This window comes from Rhinolophus sinicus, chromosome 13, assembly GCF_057876585.1.
Source record: "Rhinolophus sinicus isolate RSI-liver-muscle chromosome 13, RSI-T2T, whole genome shotgun sequence".
NCBI classification, from domain to species: domain Eukaryota; kingdom Metazoa; phylum Chordata; class Mammalia; order Chiroptera; family Rhinolophidae; genus Rhinolophus; species Rhinolophus sinicus.
The window spans coordinates 89,743-103,971 of NC_142513.1; the positions used below are offsets into that span (position 1 = coordinate 89,743).

At 53.2% G+C, this 14,229-nt stretch overlaps 1 protein-coding gene across 6 annotated transcripts in view; it reads right to left on the reverse strand.

The window, feature by feature from the left end:
- MYT1 (myelin transcription factor 1) overlaps positions 1–12,435 on the reverse strand; it is a 56,805-nt gene extending 44,370 nt beyond the window's left edge. For 4 of the 6 annotated variants that reach the window (XM_019753447.3, XM_019753446.3, XM_019753448.3 and 1 more), the window contains exon 1: positions 12,100–12,434. The gene's annotated coding sequence lies outside the window, so the exon portion shown is untranslated. Of the gene's footprint in view, positions 1–11,611; positions 12,069–12,099 lie in introns of those variants that run through there. The other 2 variants (XM_088789009.1, XM_019753443.3) reach the window with 2 other exon arrangements.
- Positions 12,436–14,229: the final 1,794 nt, after the last annotated feature.

Consider the following 14,229-nt stretch of genomic DNA (forward strand, 5'->3'; position numbering starts at 1 on the left):
GTCAAAACAACGAAGTTGGACCCCTCTCACACCACACACAAAAATTAACACAATGGATCTCACATCTAAATGTGAGAGCTAGGGGGCAGCCGGATGGACCAGCTGGTGAGAGCACAGCTCAGCAACAAGGTTGCCGGTTCAATTCCCGCATGGGATGATGGGCTGCGCCTTCTGCAACTAAAGATTGAAAACGGTGACTGGACTTGGAGCTGGGCTGCGCCCTCCACAGCTAGACTGAAGGACAGCGACTGATGGGTCCTGAAAAAGCTCACTGTTCCCCAATAGTCCCCAAGAAAAAAATATATATATGACACAAAAGCATAAACAACAAAAGAAAAATAAAAGTAGACTTCATTAAAAAAACTAAAAAAAAAAATTAAAAACATAATAATAATAAATATGAGAGTTAAGACTCTTAGAAAACATAGGAGTAAATCTTCCTGACACCTAGTTAGGTGATAGTTTCTCAGATATGTCACCAAAAGCACAAGCAATAAAAGAAAAACTGGATAAATTGAACAGTATCAAAATTTAAAATTATATACATCAAATACCATCAATAAGGTGAAAACACAACCCATATTGAAAATATTTGCAAGTCATGTATCTGATAAGGGGCTGGTGTTGAAACTCACAGAGCACTCTTAGGGCCCCATAACAAGACAACCCATTCTTAACATGGGCAAAGGGGTCTGAATAGATGTTTCTGCAAAGACCACATATTCATGGCACAATGAAAGATGCTGCACATCTCGTCACCAGGGAAATGCGAATCAAAAGCACAACACACAGGTGCTGAAGTGGCTCTAATTCTTTGAAAGAAACAAACAATAACAAGTGTTGCAGAGAACGTGGAGACACTGGAACCCTCGCACACAGCTGATGGGAAAGCAAAATGGTACCTACCCTGGAAAACAGTCTGGCGTTGCCTCAGATAGGAAACAGACTGACCACACGACCCAACAACTGCACCCAAGACACTGTTTATCGCAGCTTTATTCCTAACGGCCAAAACGGCACAACCTAAATGTCCAGCAGGGGCTGAAAGTTTGGTACAAAATACAACTGACCTGTTCTTGGCAGTAAAAGGATTACAGCGCTGCTACACGATTCAATGTGAGGGGACCTTAGAAACGTCATGCTCAGTGAAAGAAGGCAGGTGAAGCAGTCCCATATTCATGGACCGTCTAGAACAGCAAACAGGCTGACAGGAAGTGCACCGGGGGCTGTGGGGCTGAGGGAGGGGTGATGAAAGTGCTTTGAAATTAGATTGTGGTGACAGACGCACAGCTCTGTAACATGTGGGACCACTGAAATGTGTACTTCTGATGGGTACATTATATTTCAATAAAGCTGTTTTTAAGTCAGTGGTACACACAAGGGACCTAAGTGTGAGGGTGTCACGGCGTGCTCCCCACATAGTGTCACTGCGGACGCTCAGTTCCGGGAGGAACAGGGGCCACATCCAGCTCGAAAGAGGGAAGTGGCCTGCAGGTCAGACGCCTCTGCAGTGTCCTGCTCAGCCCAGAGGCTGCTCCTTCCAGAGCCAGCCACCCAGGAACTGGAGCACAGGTGTTGAGGGACCTGAACCAGGAGGGGCATTCAGGGCATCTCGGTTGCTTCAGGAGAACTGTCTAGAGGGTGCCCTCGTCCAGCAGTCATTTCCTGACAACAGGAGCTGCCCAACAAGAGTGAACGGCCTCCTGCCGTGCTGTGTGAGCCCCGAGGCCAGGGCCTGGTCAGTGAGGTCTTGTCTGGGGACGATTCGGGAGGCCCTGGCAGGCTGCTTTTGGACAGTGGTGGGCAGGACTGAGGACAGAACTGGTGACAGATGACAGAGCAGATGTGGCGGGCAGTGGAGGTTGGCGTGGGAGTTATTAGGGAAGACTTAAACCCCTCACATCTTTCTTCTCCGATTTGTAAATAAAATATAAAACTGAAATTAAAAATGTAATAGAAGAGTTGGGGTATAGAGTCCAAGAAATACACTAGAAAATGAACAAGAAAAACACAGACATAGGAAATAAGGAAAAAAAACTCAGGAGGAGCTAACCTCTGACTCCTGAGTTCCGGAAAGAGAGAACCAAGAAAACAAGAAGACAAGTATGGATAAACAATGAGAAGTGATTTCCCAGAAATAAAGAAAGTTGTATTTTTACATTTAAAGGTCCATTATGTGCCCAGCGCAGTGAATGCAAAAAAGACCCTCTTCACAGTTCTGAGACACCAAGAATGCGAGAGAGTCCTAAAAGTTTACACAGGTAAAGGTTACAAAGGAAAGGTGTTATTGTAATGGTATCAGGTTTCTCAACAGCGAAGCAAGACTTCCAAAGCCACACGCCTGAAAATCAACATGGGACAAAATGTCAATCAAGGGAAACAGAATAAAAGCCCTCCAGAGAGACTATTCAAACCCACCCACAGGGCACAAAGTAAGTCAGGAGGGGCGGGGATAATTATCAACAAGGAACACAAAATGGTACCAAAGAATCCGGGTCCAGACACCCTGTTTCCCCAAAAATAAGACCTAGCTGGACAATCAGCTCTAATGCGTCTCTTGGAACAAAAATTTATATAAGACCTGGTCTTATTTTACTAGAAGATCGGGTCTTTAGTAATAATATAATATAATATACTATAATACCAGGCCTTATATTAATTTTTGCTCCAACAGATTCATTAGAGCTGATTGTCCAGCTAGGTCTTATTTTCGGGGACACACGGTACCCGGCCAGCAGTGGGAATCAATGAGCAAGGATGAGACTCAGTGCCAGGAAGGAGGCAGTTTGCTGTGATGGATCGAGAGCCCAGAACCCAGTGCCCAGGGCGTGCCCAGCTGGGTCTGTCCTGTCCCACATCCTGTGAACCCCACAGCCTGTGGGTCACCCTAGTGCCAGACCCCAAGCAGAGGGAGAAGGTGTCCCCACGAACGCCTGGCCTGGAGTGGAGTGAGGGCAGCCCATGAAGAGTAGGTGTGGGCCCAGCAAGGGGAGGAGGGTCCGCCAGGGCTGTGAGCACCTGGGTGGAGGAAAGGAGGGGGAGCCAATAAGTAAATATACCAGGTTTCTCACTGTTGGGGGAAGAAGTCATACATACAGAAAGGGAGAGATCTAGAATATGCCTGATGGGGGCTTTAGAATCAGAGGTTTCAGTGTGAACTTGAGGTTTCAATGTACTGAGAAATTGAGAAATAAATACAGACGTTGGTGTACGTATGCACGTATGTGAGCACGTTCCCTGAGAGGCGGGGGCACACCCAGTACCAGGCCCCCACAGAGGAGCAGCCCAAGTGGGTGGCTGTGGGGAGAGCAAGGGAGCATTTGAGGTGCGAGATGCATCAGAAGGGCGTGGAGCCAGCTTTGGCGGCTTTCGCAGGTCAGCAGGGACAATCTGACATCCAAATCATGACTATAACCCCCTGGATAAGTAAATCATGTCCTCACAGATATCAGCAACAAGGAATGAACCGGCAGTTTGATGAAAAACAAGGTGGTTTCACCGCGTCGCCCCCGCGTGTTTACTGCTGGCGAAGGGAGTATCATTGCAGCCAGAGCTGCGGGCTGCCACCATCCAACCCAGTGACCTCACACCTGGGTCCAGTCGCAGGGACAGCTGAGGAATCCAAACTGAGGTTCTACAAAAACGGAAGGCCACGACTTGACGAAACCGAATGCCACCGAGGACCAGACGGCAGAGCTGGTGAAGGTGGTTCTGGAGCAAATACCCAAACAAGCGTTCTGGGTTTCGGGCACAGCCTTGGCAAATGGACCCACAAGTGGCTCAGGGAAAAGCAGTTTTGTCCTGTATTTGAAACATTTTTGTAAGCTTGAGATTGTTTCAAAAGATATTTTTAAATATAATGGGACATGGCGGTGTGATTTCGGCAAGAGTGGTCAGTGGAGGTCGCAGGCCCCTCTGGCTGCAGCTCCTTACCTTCCACAGTCCCATGACTGTTCCTGGAAGCCCAGGGTCTGCCATAGCCAGCACTAGCCAGCTATCCTTGGCTTCCCCCCGGGACGTGGCTCCACCTGGGGGGGGGACATCCTGCGTGGTGCTGCCCTCAGGAGAGTCTGATGGCCACAGTCCAAAAGGAAGTGGCACCTGTGCCCTGGACATGGCAGGTCCCAGGCAGGGGCTGCAGGGGAGGTGGGGCACACTCAAGACCCCACATGCATCCCCAGATTCTCCTCCAGGCCAGGAGCTCCCGGACCTGGTGCCCTCCAGCCCGGCCTCCATGCCCTTGTCCACTGCCCTGGAATATACAGCGGCTGCGGGGATTTGCCTTCCTGGGTTTCAGGGGTCTCGGCAGCACTGGCATCTCACCCATGGACCAGCTTTTGGAAAGAAACGCAAACCGGGCCGAGGGGCAAAGGAAGGCACGTTTTGCTCTTTTTCTTTCCTTTTTGTTTTTTTAGATCTGGAATTCAGTGAGGAGTAAAACGAAGACTTGCTGAGTGGAGCAAAGACAGACCTGCTTTTGCTGAGTTTAGGTGAAAACGAGAAAAGAGAGAGGTGGGGGCAGGGGGAACTGGCAATTCTATAGCTTTGCACATTTCTCTCATTATTTTGCTCCTAAATCAGCCTGGCTGGTACTTTCTCTCTTCAATAAAAGCCAAATGCAAGCTCTGTCCTTTACGGCTCCAACAGCAGCTCTCCGCTGAGAAAATAATACAGATGTAACTTCCAACTTTCTTTTCCATTTATATGCAAATAGTGACCTTCCACCCAGGCTGTCTCAAAGAAGTGTTTCCTTAAAAATGCAAATAGCATGTTGCAGGCAGTTAGTGTGCAGTCTTTCTTATATGATTATTATTATTTCTTTGAACCTTCCTCAATGCTGTAAAAACCACAGCTAAACTGCTCAGCAGTAATAATGACTTTCCAAACCAAATCACAGGACGGCTCTCCAGGCGGCCTGTCACCGAGTCTGCCAGCAGGGGAGGGAGGGTCCCAGCCTGATGGGGGAGAAGGTGCTCAGCCCCAGGCCAAGCCAAGGGTCGGGTCCCGGGAGGGCCACAGAAGTGGCAGCAGCTTCCACCTCAGAGGCGCAGGGCAAGGCCTCCAGTGCCTAGGCAGGTGCAAACCATCAGCACGCTCTGCTCACTCCACCCACATGCCCACAGAGTTCCACAGAGAACTGTCAACCCCAGTGGGGTTCAACACCTTGACCCCAATCAGGAACTGCATTGGGCTGGTGAGGCTCCAGCGCGCTCACACTCAGAGCTCAGAAGACAAGTGGGAGAGGCAACCACCCAGGCTAGGAGAAGCCGGGGGTGCCCCAAGAAAAAATGGCCTCAGCTACCATGTGTGCAGAAGGCATTAGGGTGGGGGGCTCCTTCACACTCCCCTGACCCATGCCACTGACCAAGTCAGGCCACAGACCAGGCGTCTCCTGCACAGCCCACAGCTCCCAGGGATGCTGCAATTCCCACTCATCTCCTGTGACCAAGGCTGCTGCCCCCAAGGCCCAGAGCCTGGGCTACCCCAGGAAAGCAGGGCGGTGGATGGCCAGGTGACCCGCATGCCTCGCTGAGCCAGTGGCAGACACGCTGGTCAGAGCAGAGCCCAGAGGAGAAGAAAGGCAGTGGGTGGGACACGGCTGGCAGGCCTCATCCAGCAGCTCGGGAGCCGTCCAAGGGCTACTGTAGGGCCCTCTCTGCAGGTCTTTGGGGTCATCAGAGGACACATGCACCTCCTGTGACCAGGAGGGGCCTTCTCTGGACTTCTGCTCCGGTGCCACTTGTCGTAGAAACCCGTTATCAGGACTCTGAGGCCCAGTAAGAAGGAATGGCCACTTCCTCCTGCCTCAAAACCACTCTTGACTGAGGCCCCTCAAGGTGAGCAGACTAGAATGGGCTCTCGCACACAAACAGAATTTAAAAAGCTGCCTGTAGGGTCTGTCCGTGCCCTTGCTCAGGTCCACTTCAGAAAGGACACTCCAGCCAGGCCAGGCAGCTCCGGGCCACAAAGCCCCGGGAGGAGTGGACAACCAGCCCATTGCGCTTCTCCCACCCTCAGTTACTCTCACTCAAGACATGGACGCATCTATGTTTGAGGGGAGAAGAACGAGCTGAGCCCCAGGGGCTGACTCAGGCAGCTGCTCGCTGGTGAGTTTCCCTGTCACCTGGCTCCGGGGCTCAGAGTGGCCCCTGGGGGGGCTCCTGTCAGCCCTGGTCCTGCCCAGCAACACCACAGTCTGCTGCCTTTTTAGCCCCTGAGTGACTGGCAGCAAAGAGCTCACCAAGACGGGTGGGGAAGGGAGGTCCCCACAGTCCCGACGTCAGGCCCCTGGGAACACAGCCCACATCACAAGAAGGGCTGCACCTTAAGTCTCCCATCAGAGCCCATCTGGGGTCCTCCAGGTGCCAGAGGTGTGGGGAGCCCCACGCCCCCAGCAGGTTCTGAGCTAGAAACTGCATGTAGGTTGGCAGCCGAACAGCAGAGTGGGGGTGGGGGAGCCCTGGAACCAACAACCAGGCCCACAGGCTCTGCTGGAAGCCACTCGGGTAACAGCCCTGCCCTCTGCCCTTGGGCTGACCACTGGGGCTGACCACTGGGGCTGACCACTGGAGCGGCAGGGTTTTCTGGGCTTTTCTTGGAAGTGTCAGAACCCTTGAACGGGAGATGGCACAACTCGCATAGGCTCGGCTGAGGACAGGAGATCACACAGAAACCCGAACTCCAGTGAACAGACTCGGGCCATGAAAAAGTGACAGCAGGGCTCTTTGGGTCTGAGTCTGTCCCGTGGACTGTGCATGGATCTCTGTTCCCTGAAGGCGGAGCTCAGCGTCAGCAGGAGACGCTGTGGATGGAAAATGGAAAACTCGGCCAAGAGTTCAGCTGTTTTTCGAACCCCTCCCTCTTCCTACCTCAGAACCCAAACTGAGAGCCCTCCCTGGCCACCCCTCCCAGCACTCAAAACTCCACGCCTGTTGACAGGTGACCCACCAGCTGAAGGGATGAGGTGTTTGAGAGTGAAGTGCCCAGGAGAGTGAGGGTGACACGTGGGGCGTGCTCCGAGGAGCCTTGAAAGACAAGAAAAGTTCAGCTGCAGGAGATGAAAGGGGCCAGGAGGCAGGTCAGGGAGCTGCACATTGGGGATGGAGAACGTGGAAGGCCGGCTGGACACAGATGGAGCACATCTCCCGGGCAGTGAGCAGGTAGCCAGGGCACAGAGAGGGTCATACTGCAGCCCAAGGGCAACCTCTGCGTCATCAGGCTGCCGGCAGCAGGTCTCGGGGCCATGCAGGGCAGCCCCTTTGGAAGCATTTCGTGTCCCTGCCGCACCTCTCACCTGGGAGGCTGTGGGCCTGAGGAAACTGGGCAGTGGCGGTGTGTGTCCACACGGCCTGTTCACAGGCACCAAAGGGGCCAGCGGCACCCAGGCACAGTGTTTGAAACAGCAGCGTCGAATGTATCCATCTGCCCCTCACGACCAGAGCCACATTTCTCGTCCCCCTTTGCAGGTGATGGCGCAGTGTCAGGGAAAAACGTCGAATGTAGTAAGCCCTCCCAATTTCTAGTCCCTGTTTTTGCCGATACAAAGCATTGGTGAGGGTGGAACGTGTGAGAAATCACACATTTCCAGGTGCAAACCTGTGATTGGCACACCAGCTAATCGTTCAGCTAAGCCTGGTGACTGACAGTCCACTTTGAACCACCATGTCAAGGGCAGGGGGCCTGGACAATTACTGCTCCTGGAAAGGGAGGGCTGGGGGGGCCCTCGTTCCGAAGCCCCTCACCTGGCACAGGCGAAGCCCAAGCCTCTGAAATGCCGCATGGGGGACAACAGCACCTCCACCTGGAACCACCTGGTTGCCCAGAGAGGACGACTGCAAACATTTTACTTCCGTAATTCAACAAACCCTGAGGGTGAAAACAAAGGCTTCAAGAACTCAACTCAGCAAGACGCCCGGGGAGGAGGGAGGCCTGGGGCCCTTGGAGCAGTGGGCCCAGCACGGGCCCCCTGTGGTGGTGAGGCACTTGCTGCTGTGGGTTTGAGGTCTGGGACCCCGGGAGTCTCTCGGACCTTGTAAGCAGACAGGGGTGTAACAGAGTGTGCAAGCTCCCGCCTGGCACAGAGAACTTGGGACCCTCATCCCTCCCAAGTGGGGGCAGCTCAGCCCAGGGTGTATGAGCTGAGTCTGCAGCAGCTGTGGCCGCAGGGCTCCGGAGCGGTCACTCTGGCTGTTCCTCTAACGTAGCTTTTAGGCAGCAAAACAAGAAAAAAGGAAAGGACCCAGATGGCTTCTGCTGGAGCCCTCAGACGGATGTCCATCGTGAGCAAGGGGTGAAGCCAGGTGTGAGGATGGGGTGGGGTAGGCAGGCTGATCTGTCAGCAGCTCTGGCCAGATGCAGCGCCGCTTTTCCTCCTAACACCGAGGTCCCACATGCACATGCGCACCTGGCCCGGCGCCCAGAGCGACACAGAACTCCAGTCCATCAGGGCCCATCCCACACGCACCCTCCTTACAGACCCGCTCCAGCCACAATCCCAGATGAACCCCACAGCACACCCCACCTCACAACAACTTCAAACCAGCCACCCCTGGGCAAATCAGCGCCTGCAATTGCCAGAAGGTGCCTGAAGGTGGGGCTGCTGACGCAGAGCCCTGAGCGAGGGGCCTGGGTGGCCACCAGGCCACAGACGCCCCCCCCCCACTGGACCACCTCTCCCCTGCAGCCCCACTAATCCGACAGAGGCAGCTCTATTCACAGCCTGGCAGGGATGGTTAAACATGTACTCTGAAGTACTCACTCCCTCCGATTAAAATAACGTTACATTTTTCAAGTGCAAATTTAAAAATGGAAAAGGGGTGAAGCGATGAGTGGAGCCCGCCTGCTCCTGACGCCCATGAGGGCACAAGGGCACCAACTTTGGTCTCTGATCACAAGATCTCCACTGTGAGTGTTTCTATTCTCCAAAGCGGCCTCCACGGCAGTCGCAAAAGTGTTCAAGTCAGGTGAAAATCCTCTCTCTGTCTCTCTCGTTTTGAGTTTTTTTAAGCAACATGTGGAGAATGTCCATGTAAGACAGAAAATATGCTGAGAACCAGGACACACACCACCCCAAAGCCCCCACAAGCACTCTGGGCTGGGCAGGGGGTTGCCCGGAGAGGGCTCTCGAGACAGGACAGGCTGTGGGGTCTTCAGGGAGCAGGAAGCCGACCAGGGGCAGCTGCCCTCATCCCCTCTGGGAAACAGCACTTTCCAGGCTGACTAATCTAACGAGGTTGGCTCCCAAAGACCATTTTCCTGTAAACTCACACCACAAAATTCCCGTTAAAAGTACATCTGTACACTCAACTTCTGGTTTATTCATGAGTGACCACAAAGAAAGCATGGGGAGGGGCTAGGACCTGGGGGACATGGAGGGAGGCCCTCGGGCAGGCACCGCCCTGGGCTCTCCTGCCCAGCTTCCTACATGAGAAAGCCAACAAAGGATCTAGACCAAGTGTTCCAGGGCTGGGATACACGCAGGTTTCTCTCTCCAGCAAGCCCGAGTGACATACAAGTCTGACTGGCTGCCCAGTGCCCTGCCTGCCCGCAGATCAGGTGACTGCCGGCAGCCCCCCCCACCAGTCCCCTGCCTCCTGCAGCCCCTCCTGGTCTCACCCTTCCCACCCAGGTGGGGGCTGCAGCAGCTCCACCTCGCTCACTTTTCAGCACAGCAGATGAGCCTCTCGCATCACCGAGTCCATCCAGGAGGAGCTTGGCCCCACCTGCGTGCGCACCGCAACCAGGGCAGCTGCACGTGCTCAGTCTGCAGACCCCTTGTATTGCTCTCCTGCCCAGTGCAGGGCCATGCTAACCAGCTTTCCAAACTGTGCAGCCATCTCTGAGGCGTGTGCGCTACTGCGAGGCAGGTCAGCAGGGCTCTGGACTGCTTGCACAGTCCAGATTCCTGACCAGAGTTGGCACAGACTCCTGTCATCCCCACATGCTCACACAGAGTCACCCAGGCCCTCATGGGCACATTTAGGGACCCGAGGCCAGAGGACAGTGGGACCCAGAGAGACGCGTCCCTGGCTCTGGGCAGCACCAGGGACAGCACCCGCACAGAGGGCCAAGCTCCGGCCAGAAGCAGCTCTGTCTCCAGGCCTCTCCGGGACTCTCGGGACACGGACAGGGCTTCCCAGTGAAAGCTGCCGTGACACCCGAGGCAGAGCAACCTTGCAGCCACAAAGGTTCTGCCCACTGTGGGGCCGTCTCTGAGTGGAATCTCCCTCCCTCAGGCACCAGGAGCACTCGAAGCGCGGGTGACTGCTGACTTTGCCAGAATCTTCCACGAAGGCATGTTGGCTCTCGGTATTTGGGGCTGCCTCCAGACCTGTGGGCAATGTCCAGGGGTCCCTCAACACCCCTGAGTCACACTTTAGTCAGAAGCAGCATCCTGCCCTGCACGAGCTCCCAAGCCCACACGTGGGTCCCCTGGAGCCCCAGTGGTTCCAGGACAGAAAGGCCTCCAAGGCCCCTGCTCAGCCCCCTGGGTCAGCAGACACACCTGTGAGGTCCAGTGCTGCCAGGAGCCCAGGGGCTGGGGACACTTTGTGGGGGCCTCCAGCTCCACAGGGCAGCAAGTTCAGGAAACATCCTCCTCCTCTTTGCAAACAAACTGTGCTCTAAACCCTGACCTGGCCCCCTCTGCACAGTAAACAACTCTGGGAAGACAGGCAGGGCCTGCCCGTGGGTGACACCCTCCCCACTGGCACCACAAAACTCCAATCCCTGCTCTCCCACTCTTTTGTTTACCATTAATTAACAGACCATATGGAAGGAGGTGATAATCACAGCCAAGGACCAATGGGAGGGGAGCCCTGGTGGCGAGCACACCCCCATCCCCCCGCCAGGGACAGAGCATGGGCTCTGCCAGCATTATTTCCGGGAGGCAGAGACCAAGCTCACCTCTTCTGGGCTTGCCCGACACCCGCCTGCCTTTTGTTCACTGAGCCACTAGCTTCAGAGACATTCTCAGGTTTCTCTGATTTTTTTTTTTAACCACCGGGGCAAAATTCTTCACCTCTGTCTCCCAAAAGGATAATAATAATAATTGATGTCATCATCGCCATAAAAGTGACACAGTGAGATGGTCCAAGACTGAGCCCACACCCTGCTACCAGACCCACTTCACAGATGTTTTATTCCAGAAATTAAACACAACTTTACAGCCAGCAATGTCCATCGACGACATGGATGCTGAGACAAGGAAGCCCATAGTGACTCAGAAAGAGCAGGTGGGACCCTCGTGGTGAGAACCCAGCACTCCACACACAAGAATCCCTGTGGGCTCCTTTATTTTCCTGATTCACAAAGAAGTGAATCCAGTGGACAGAACAAAGTCCACAGCCTAAAACACGTTACCCTACAGGCAAGAACATGACGGGGCTGAAAGCTCACACCAACGGCTTGGCCAACCCTGATTTTTAGGGTTAAACACGCAAGTCCAGTTACACTCATACACAACCACTCTGTCTCGTGACCCCACCACGTAGCAAGAAAGGAACTGAGAGGAACGCGATTTAGTTCTGCACACCTATCCCACAGACACATGCACCCTTGGTGTCGTCCCTTAAGGTTAGAAATATGTGACATGCAAAGACAAAATGCTCACATGACCATCTCCACTCCGTGTCTCGGGCGGGGGGCCGCACACGAGGTGCCGGCTCCGAGATCCCCGCTCCAGAGGTCTTCTGCTTACAGTGCCGGCGAACCCCCAAGCATGTAGCCGCTGGGTCCTACAGCTGCTGATATGTCTGTGTTGCTTCCAGAAATGCACGCAAAGTTTCTCGTCTTGATACAAGATGCCTTTTCTGTCAGACGCACACCACGTCCACTAGACTCTCAGGCCAAGGGGGTGAGCAAGCCAGGGGGGGACAGAGAAGGAGGAGGAAACAGCCACAGGCAGAGCCAGGAGGAGAAGAAAGCCTCGGTCCAACAGAGCAGCTTTAAAAAGCCATCCCCAGACCTGCTTTTCCTGCAAAGAAAGCCTTCATCCTAGAAATGAACTGCTCGCATGCCCTCTCCCTGTCTCCGTCCAAGGGCAAAAGCCAAACACTGGACAGCTGCCTTTGTCAGCGAAAGAACATAACACTGACTTACCTTTCCCCACTGCTATTGTCTGTCCTCTTTCCAAATGACATCACGGAAAGCAATCATGAAATTTACATGGGGGGTGCAGGGTGGACCGCGGAGGAGGGGGAAGGCAGCTGCCTCCTCACAGCGGTCACATGTGGGGAAGCCTGTGTGCGGGTTTCAATTAAATATCTTCTCCCCTTGGTGTGCGAACTCCTAAGCCAGCTCAAGGCGCCGTCTCATTTACTTAATGACCGCTCTCATTAGCAGCGGTGGCACGGGCTGGCAGACAGGCTCCTTTGTAAATACGCTACCCATGAACCCTTGGGGCTCCAATATATCTGTTTACTCTCCGAGGTGAAATAAATTTACAGTACGGCATCAGAAAGATGGATCTGCTGACTTGGGGAGTGAGCGGTGCCCAGGCTGGCAGATCCCCTGTGTCCTGCTCAGAGACTCAGCCAAAAGAAGGTGCCTGTATTTGCCCACACTGATTTATAATTGATATGCAGCATGACTGGGGTTTTTTTAGTGCAAAACACACAAAAGGGCAGAGAGCGTCAGAACCGTTATGCTCACCCCCCTCTGCTTTGTCCACCGGTGGTTCAGTCCAATAATTTCTAATAGCAGCAACCGGGATGACAGATGCCCTGGGTTAGCACGGCTGCAGCCAAAGTACTTCACAATATTTATTGGTGGTTAGGATGTGACCTACCGCCATAAAGAACGGACTGCAGGATTTGTCATGCAGGTTGGGGGGAAGGGGGAGGAAGCGGGGGTGGGGGTGGGGGGGGCTATCCATGGGCTCATCTGCATATTCAAGTGTCAGTGACTTAAATGGATATGGATTTTTTTTTTAAGTACATAAATAATACCTATGGCCCAGACCAGAAAATACAATCATAAACACAAAGAATAGATCAGGAAAAAAGATCTTTCTTTTATCACACTATCCCCTTTTGTTTTGAGTTTTAAAACAGTGAAACCCTCTCCAAGAGAGCGTGGGTACTTCCCTGAGGCATGCGCATTCTGAGCCCTCAGACCACGAGGGCTGTCCCAGCCAGAGGGACGCACACGCTGCTGCTGAGTTCTCTGCTCTTTTTGAGTCTTTTTAAAACTGCCTGCAAGGAGCTGTCCAATGAAAACTGAGAGGAGAAAAACCCACCACACACACAATAGAAGTGCCCACCCACTCTCTAGGCAACCCAGTTACCTGCTTTCTCATCTGTCAGTTTGCGGTTGTTTTCCACGCACAGGAATAAAAGTAGGGGTGTCCTCAGTGAGGGCACCCAGGGGCCAAGGTATTCTTGCTTACTATTCCAGGGCCCTTTTCTTAATGATAAATCAGGCCAACGGTTGTCCACCATCATATTCAGGTTGTTAGAAACCATTCTGTGAAACGCGACACAAACTGAAGTTCAGACCCCTGCAAAGGACGATGGTCGCGGCCCATGTGTCACAGCTCAGAAGTTCAGTGCACAGATTTCAGCAGATGGCAAATACCATTTCTTGGGAGTTTATTCTGGAACACAACGCCCCCCACTTATTTGGCACTAAAGTCTCAGGCAACCAAAAGAATGAATGAGATGGAACTAAAACATCAGCCTTCTGCACTGAAAATCAGCTAAAACTTCCATGAGCAGTTATTCCTAACACGCAGGGCTGCTGTCCACACTACATGTAAACAAACCAAGGAGCTTCATCCTGAAAGCAAGTATGTTCACATCCTACACATACACACTGTTCTCAGCAAATAAAACACAAAATGTGCTGAGGGCAATCTTTTAGATCGAGCAAAAGGAAATAAACGCAAGACTTCACTGGTCAACCTGAGGATGAAATATTAATTAGCCAAACGAGAGCAGAGCAGGCTCCTGCAATGACTGCCTGCCATTGTTTTCCTTCTTTCGCAAGCTCATATCCATTAGCACAGGACAGTCAGCTGAGAGCTCTCCTGAAAAGCCATTTTCTGTCTCCTCTGGACATGCTGTGAGTGCTGGGATAGCTTACATCCCAAACCTTTGGCATTCAGAAATTCTATTAAACTCTTATCGGCAGGCTGCAGGCTGCAGGCCATTGTTCGGTGGGAAGATAGAATCAAAGGGAGGGCCGCAGCTGAATCAGCCTTATTCCCAACAATCACCCGCGTTTGAGGAA